This window comes from Phodopus roborovskii, unplaced genomic scaffold, assembly GCF_943737965.1.
Source record: "Phodopus roborovskii unplaced genomic scaffold, PHOROB, whole genome shotgun sequence".
NCBI lineage: Eukaryota > Metazoa > Chordata > Mammalia > Rodentia > Cricetidae > Phodopus > Phodopus roborovskii.
In genome coordinates, this window is record NW_026126517.1 from 3,574,299 (window position 1) to 3,582,557 (window position 8,259).

Sequence of the window (8,259 nt, forward strand, 5' to 3'; positions counted from 1 at the left end):
TAATAGTTTGGAGAACATTTTTTCTCAGTTATAAACTATATTCCATATTACTTACTTAAAAATAAAATGTTATCCCCCAATGTGAGAATAAAATTGATCCCTTTGCTTGGAAAACATTTAAATGTCCATTTAACCTTTAAGCATCCTATTAACTGCTATAGCTCAGAAATCCCCACCCTTAACCATCTGCATCCTCCCTATAATGTAAGCTACACACTGACAAAAGCATACCTCATGGTGAACAGGACATCCTTTAGGCCTGCATTTATGGATCTGTTTCCATATATTGTGCTCAAACTACCAATGCTCTTGTCTTACCAACTTAGTAGACAGCAGAATATTAGTATTGGCACAGCTAGGAACAGAAAGAAATAAAAAAGTAGTAATTTTTGTGGTGTTAGAGGAGAGTACTTATAAGAAATAAAAGATGAAGACTGGAGGGATTAGTCAGTGGTCAATAGCACATATTATTATTGTAGAGAATCCAAATTTGTAAATGGACACCGAGGTTTTCTTTTGTTTTGACTGCCCAGTCCCCCCAAAAAAGTCATACGAAATCTTATATTAATCACAAGATGCTTGGCCTATAGCTCAGGCTTATTACTAACTAGCTCCTACAATTTAAATTAACTCATTTTTATTAACTTATATTTTGCCACATGGCTTGTAGCTTTACTAGTTCTCTAGCATCTTGTTTCCCCAGTGGCTGCTTGCATCTCTGACTCCACACATCTATCTCTCTTTATCTCTGTATTTTTAGTTTGGCTTTCTTACCTAACCTTTTTATGCCTTGCTATAGGCCAAATAAGCTTTATTATCAACCAATAAGAGAAATATATAGTACAGAAGGGTTATCCCATGGCACAAGTTTGATTTCCAGCATCCACAACAGGTATTGCACAATTAGTTATAACTAGCTGCAAGGAATTTGTTACCCCTCTAACCTCCTCCTACATAGACACGCACACACACACACACACACACACACACACACACACACACACACCACAATTTTAACAATTAAAATTTAAAAAGAAAAAGGTTTACACAAAGAAAATAAAAGATGAGTAAGTTGTCTGTGTGATCCTACAGCAAAACAATTCTGTGTCATTTAGTAATTTAGTATGGAACAAACTGCATCATACTTCAAAGAGATGTAAGGATGTCATCACTTTGCAGTAGGTTAAATTATGCCCCTTCAAAATATATCCATAACTTGGTCTTCAGAACTATGAATGTTACCTTCTAGGAAGAGAGCACTTAGAGATGGGATTAAAACAAAGGTTTGGGATCAGAGAATTCTCTTGGATAGGCTTGTTGGATTCAATTTAATTCCAAGAATTCTTAATTGATAATAAGGCAGGAAGGCCAGAGAAGGAAATATGAGGGTAGAGGCTTTGACTGAAAAGAAAAATCTACATTGAAGAATACTAGGCAGCCTTTTATACCCAGAATATAAGGGGACAGAAGTATTCTGGAACCCTCAGAAGGAATGCAGTACTGCTGAAATACCTCTTAGGACCCTGACTGAGTTCCAGGATTTCATGACATATCATAGTACCGATGGCCCAGGACAGGGTAGAACCTTCCTGTACCTTGCCAACATGCCATGGACACATGTAGCTAACCCAAATTATTTCCATACCAAAGCCCAGATCTACAAGGGAAGGAGAATGGCTGCATTCAATGCAAGCAAAAATAGATAGGTGGAAAGGCAGGCTGATATCCCATCCAGGGTGCAGAAGGTGATCAGCTTCCAGGCAGCACATAAACCTAAGCTCAACATGCTTTGTTTTATATTGATCCCAGTTCCTTCTCCCTCCCTCCCACATCCCCTGACCCCTGTCCCATCGCATCTCATACCACCCTCCTCACTTCACAGGGAAGGTGATGCCTTCAAGGAGGGATCATCAAAATCTGTCAAGTAGTTTGGAATAGGAACTAGGTCCTCCCTCCTGCCTTTAGGGTAAGGGAGTATCCTCCATGGGGAATGTGCTCTCAAAGTTCTTTCGTGCACCAGGGCTCCAAATCCTTGATGTATGAGTCACTATCCCTCTAATCCTTACTAAAAATATCTCAAATTCAGAGATAAAGTTGTAGATTTCAAAATGATGACAAAGACCCTAAACACTAAACTTAAGTGCCTATTCTATAAGAGACCCTGTGGAGCCACATGGGTTGTATGTCTAAGAAGCTGGCTTTGTTAGGTCCCTGCCTCTGATCCTAGGGCTAGGGCAATAGTGTGTTGTGACATCACCATGAAGCTGTTGTTTCTATGTGTTGTCAGTGGCACAAGTCACAGTGCCCCAACACACTAGGAATCTGTCTTAGACTTTCCTGGCCATGGTCAGGAAGGCAACATATTCCGCCTCAATAGTGTCTACCATCTCCATGACTTAGATCCTATTGTTACTTTATGCTTTAATAAGGGAACTTAAACATACTGAAAATATTGATTAATTTTACAAAAATTTTTATTAAAGAACAAATAAATATGTAAACATTTGAAACACTTAGACAAAGTGAACTAAATTAAATGTCTTACTTCTTCAATAGTCCCATAAACAGGAATTGAAATATTATAACCAGAATAAAAAAACAGACTTGGAATAAATGATTAATAAATAGAATCCTATATAAAATTTATATTTCATTACAAAAAGCAAAAACAAAGAAAATTTCAAAGTAGGCAAAACACTAAGAATAAATACTTTAGATATTTCATCAGGTATTAAAGCAGTTTTCTACATAAATAGTTTCTACAAAATAATTAGACAAGCCTGTGAGTCAAATTAGCAAAGAATCTGACAAATTGGGAGTTTACAGAAATGGAAATACACCTAGTTCTTATGTGTTTCTTTAAAGCTATTGGTGATGAAAAGTACATGCCAGCTGAACATTCTAGGTTGGATCTCAGATTCACAGTTCATTGAGAATCTTTAGGACTATGGGCATATACCACCATGCTTGGCTGCAAATTAAACCTTACTAAGACAAAAAGATTCACTCATTGAACTCTTGAAATCTAAAAGTGTAATGGTCAATCTCTGTGCAGAACAGTGTGCTATAAAATATTAAAATGTGTTGCTCTGATGAATTAGAGCTCAGCGAGGGAAAGAGCATGGGAAATGAGGAAATGCATAAAGGAGAAAGTTCATGGTGTAGAAAGGCAACAAATGCTACCTCAGCCAGACTACTACACCAGCACAGAGAAATCATATTGACAGTTTGATATGACTGGTTTGTTAAGGATGACACTTCCTCTATGATTCCTCCTAAACATAGACTCCATGTCTAATCTGAGAAAATTTCAGAGATCTCTATTTCAGAAATTGTAGAAAATACTTGATTAATATTCCTCCAAATATCACAATAGAAAGAGCCTCCCTGTGGGAAGAAAAGGTTTATTTGGCTTACAGGCTCCTTCCAAACATCCAAGAAAACCAAGGTAGGAACTGAAGCAGAATCCACAGAGGAACACTTTTTACTGGTTTGCTCCAGGCTCACAGTCAGCTGCCAGTATACCCTGAGCCCATCATCCTATGGATGGTACTACTCACAGTGGGTTGAGCCTCCTACATTAAAATGCAGTCAGGGAATGCTCTCACAGCTGTGCCTACATGCCAATCTGATGTGTCAAGTTGATAGTCAACATTAGTAGTCACACCAAGGGGAGTCTAAGAAATTCCCACTTCCAAGAAATCCCTGAGAAGACATGAATATGAAGTTATCGGCATGTGAGTGTTAGAGGAAGGTAATTAGGTCATGAGAGAAGAGCCCTTGTGAGGAGGGCACAACTAAAAGAAAGCCATCCACATATCAGGAAGAAAATGGTGCCCCACTTTCACCACACTGTGAGGGTTTCCATAAACATAATAAATAATGATTACATTTTCAGCCTGTGATACTCTGCTATAGCAGCCCAGAATGACTAACATACTGTCTGTATCACCTGTTCAATTTTTGAGACACTGCTGCAAAAAATTAAAATCTATTAAAAAAATTTCCAAGTATCAGTAAGTGGGTTGAAAAGTATGATCCCTCATGGGAGGCCTCACCCTCACTGTGGAGTGGATGGGGGATGGGGTGGGGGGGGTCAGAAGGGGAAATGGCTGGATGGGAGGGAGAGGGAACTGGGATTGATATGTAAACAAGATGATTTATAATAAAATATTTAAAAAAGTATTTAAAGAGCAGAAGTTCTATACAAGATCCATTTATATTACTGGTCTCATTTGGCTGACCCTAATTCAGAGACCCTCACTATGGGTGCTGGGTTACACAGGTATTTGGCTTCATTTGTTTACTAATTATATTCATGAAAGCTTCTTCAATCTCCCATGGAATTATAATGATAAAAATTCATGTATTCTGACAGAACATTCAATAGGGAGGAATTGTGATTTTGGTCATTATTTAGCAAACCTTGGGAGAATTTCATAGGGAATAAAGAGATCTGAAAAGACAAAAGGAAATCAGTGTTTTTTGTGTGATGACTGACATATATACATACACACACATTTGCTCATCTCGGAAGAGTAGCTGTCTCATTTGAAATTCATTGCAGTTACTAGACAGGCCCTCTCACAGGAAAGCCCTATACCACAACAGATAGCAGAAGAATAGTTAAGGATTCATTATTGTAACTCCTATGTCTTCTCTTCAGATAGACAATGCAACAATACTTGTGTAAAGAAACAAAGAAAATTAACAATAAATAAATGTAGACCATTAAAAAGTAAGTAGAGAGAGAAAAGACAATGTGAGTTTCTGAGCATAAATACTGACAGGATTGCTCTTTTTATTTGTGTATTTTTGTCCTTTTTTTCTTATTTTACATATTGATCCAAGTTCCCTCTCCGTTCCTCCCTTCCTCGCTCTCTCCCTCCCTCCCATGCCCCCCAACCACCCTCCCATCCCATTCCCCCCCCCCACTCCACAGGGAGGGAGATGCCTTCCAGGAGGGGTCAAAAAATCTGTCAAGTCATTTGGAATAGGGACTAGTCCCTCCCTCCTTCCTCTAGGTTAAGTGAGTATCCCTCCATAGGGAATGTGTTCCCAAAGTCCCTTCGTATACAAGGGATACATCCTAGTTCCACTGTCAGAGGTTCCTTAGACTGTCCAGGCCTTCTAATTGAGACCCAAGTTCAGGGGGTCTGAGTTAGTCCAATGATGGTTTCCCAGATATCAGTCTGGGGTTCCATTAGCTCCTGCTTGTTCAGGTCAACTGTCTCTGTGGGTTTCTATAGCCTGGTCATGTCCCTACTCAGTGGGGAAAAAAACAATGGAATCTTGAAATTCACAGGCAAGTGGATGGCACTTGAAGAAACCATCCTGAATGAGGTAATCCAGTCACAAAAAGAAGAACATGGTGTGTACTCACTCATATATGGATTTTAGATATAGAGCAAAGGATCACCAGCCTATAATTCACATCACCAGAGAAACTAGGATACAAAGAGGAACCTAAGAGATTCATACAAGGCCCCTCACAGAAGGGGAAAGGAACAAGAGTTGCTGAGCATATTGGGAGTTGGGGGGTGCAGTGAGTTGAGAGAGAGCTAGCAGAAAGAGAAGTGGAGGACAGGAGAGCACATGGGACTAGGAAGATTGAGTCTGGGGAGTATTGCGGTAAATAAGGATCAGGATAAACAAATAGGCCGAATAGATGTTTATTCAGGGAGAAATAACTTACAACCTAGACAGATGAACACCAGGAAATTCAACCCGATCCTCTCCTGTCCGAGTCACGCCAGAAAGAGAGCGCGCCTTCCTGGCCCCCTCCGACCTCCTTCCTCAGGTCCTCCGCCCATCGCTCCACCCCCCAATGGGCGTGGTCAGTGCTACAGAAGGACTACCTCACTACAATTCCCCTTTTAGTCTAAAGAAAAGATTTAGGCTTAATACAAAACTATATACAAAACAGTGAATAACAAGTGTGCTCTAAGAAAAGGAAAATCGAGAACAAAATGACCTACATATCTAGTCCTAGGGTGAGGGCATAATGGAGTTTACAATAGAGTTGTCCTAAGCTGGAAAATGTAAGTCTAGTACCTAATATATCTAACTAGGAAGAGAGAATAATAGTTGTGATAGTTTAATCTTCAACCTCATCAAGACCTGAGAAGGAAAATAACAATACTAGAGTAGACAGGAAATGCGGATGGACAACTTCCAAACGGTGCAGCAAGGACAGAAACAGCAAGCCACCTGAACAGTCACCCTAGGTCTCACAGCGACGTTGGTACACCCAGATTTGGCTAAGGCCAAGAGAACTTGACAGACCACAACAACAGCAGGGAAACAGAATGGCTGTCTTACCCTGACTTGGCAAGGTCAAGCAGTCTTCTATATTTGTCTCCTGCAAGCACATAGGACTGCATGTCCAAATCAGTCGTCAAGGTGGGGGCAATTCTATGCCCAACAGGCCATTAGCTAAGGCGAGATTGAACTCCAGCAGGAGCAACAACAGTGTCCAACATATTTTCGGGAAAGTGCACGGTGCTGTCAGGAGCAACAGTGTCTCAGGTCAATGGAGTACTAATATTAAAACATTTAAATGCCATGTTCTGCATGTCTATGAAGTGATTGAAGATTAAGCATCTATATCTGACTAATCTCATAGGTACAGGAAATGTGAGTGAAGATAATCTGTAATACTCGGGAACTTAGCTAAAAGACTGATTAAAACTTTCCTGAGTAAAGCAGGAACAAATACTTAAACAATATAACTATTTACATATACCTACATGTAAATCCCTAAAATAGAGGTAGAGTATAAGTGTCAAGACAAGAGGTAGAACTATAAAGGGCAGCAAGATAAATATCCCAAATTGTATCAATATACAAAATGTCTTGAATACAGGAAAAGTATACATACATAGAATATGGTAAAAAATAATGTGCATAAATATTATAAGTGGAAACATTTAACACAATATAACAAAATATAAACTTAATTTTACATAGCTTACCACATAGGAATACATAACAATGTAAGCTGTAAAATACTATCTCATTCATACTCAAATTCTCAAGGAAATAGGCTAATCTACTTATATCCCATCTAAACCATACCTTTACCCACCATTCCCTATTCCTGTCTAAAAGATAAACCCGAGTGTAAGCATCACCCAATCCCAAATAACTAAAACCAACCCAAAGACGATGACTATTATCCCAAAATTCCAAGGGTAGGGAAAGGGGGCGTAGTCATATTAAGATTACTTCCTGCTGAAATGGGACGATGATTGCTCCAATGGATCCTGTAGGAAGAAAATTTTTAGCAACCAAATTTCTCAACAGAACTGGCTGTGACATATGTAGTTAGGCACTGTGTGGCAGAAAATTCTTGACTGTAGTTCTATTTGAAACTGGCCAGGGTGTAATAAAAAGGTGCACCATTACAGCTAGCTAGTCATGAGTTGTCTCGAGCAAAACAGTCTCAAACCGGTTTTAGGGTGATGTTTGTAGTTCCGATGCATCAGGTTGAGTCAAGTGGAAATGATGATGTGGGGCCCCATCTTCTTTCCGGAAAGTTCAAAGACTGCTGTTAGGAATCGTTATTATTCCTTGTGGAAAAGTTACACATCAATATTAAAGTAAAATTTTCAAGTTTTAAGGTATGCATTAGGGAAAGACAACAATAAGCATTAAAAGTATGTGAGAAAATTAGGATTTCAGAGAGAAAATTGCATAAGATATGAGTCCCCAGATTTTTTTTCTTCTGCCTTACACCAATTGGCTTCTTGATTTAAGGCAGAAACCACGAATTTAATCTTAACAACATGCTTGAATTTAGAGAAGGAAAGCCAAATCCAACTCCAAAGCCAGCATTGGTTTACAAAATTTGGGACTTCAGGAATACTAGATAGTAGAGAGTAATAGATTTCTATATAGAAATAGTTTACTACAATTAAATTATTATTATTATTATTATTATTATTATTATTTACCATATATCAGATTCTGCTTCCTTAAGTGATTGTTTCTGAAGAGCTGTCTTCTCTTCTGTAGGCACCTACATGTTCAGTGTCTTTTGGCTGTTTGATGATAGGTTTTCTCTGTTTTCCTGTAAAAACAAGAACAGAACACTTCCCCTACCTTTGAGAGGCCTCCGCACACCTCATAGGACCTAGTTTGTTGGATGACTTGTCATTTCTCTTCATTAAGATGTTTCTCTTGTTCAACACGGATCTTGATTAACTTAGATGGTATCCATAGTTTTTCTTCTCCTGTAGATACAAATGCAAAACCCCT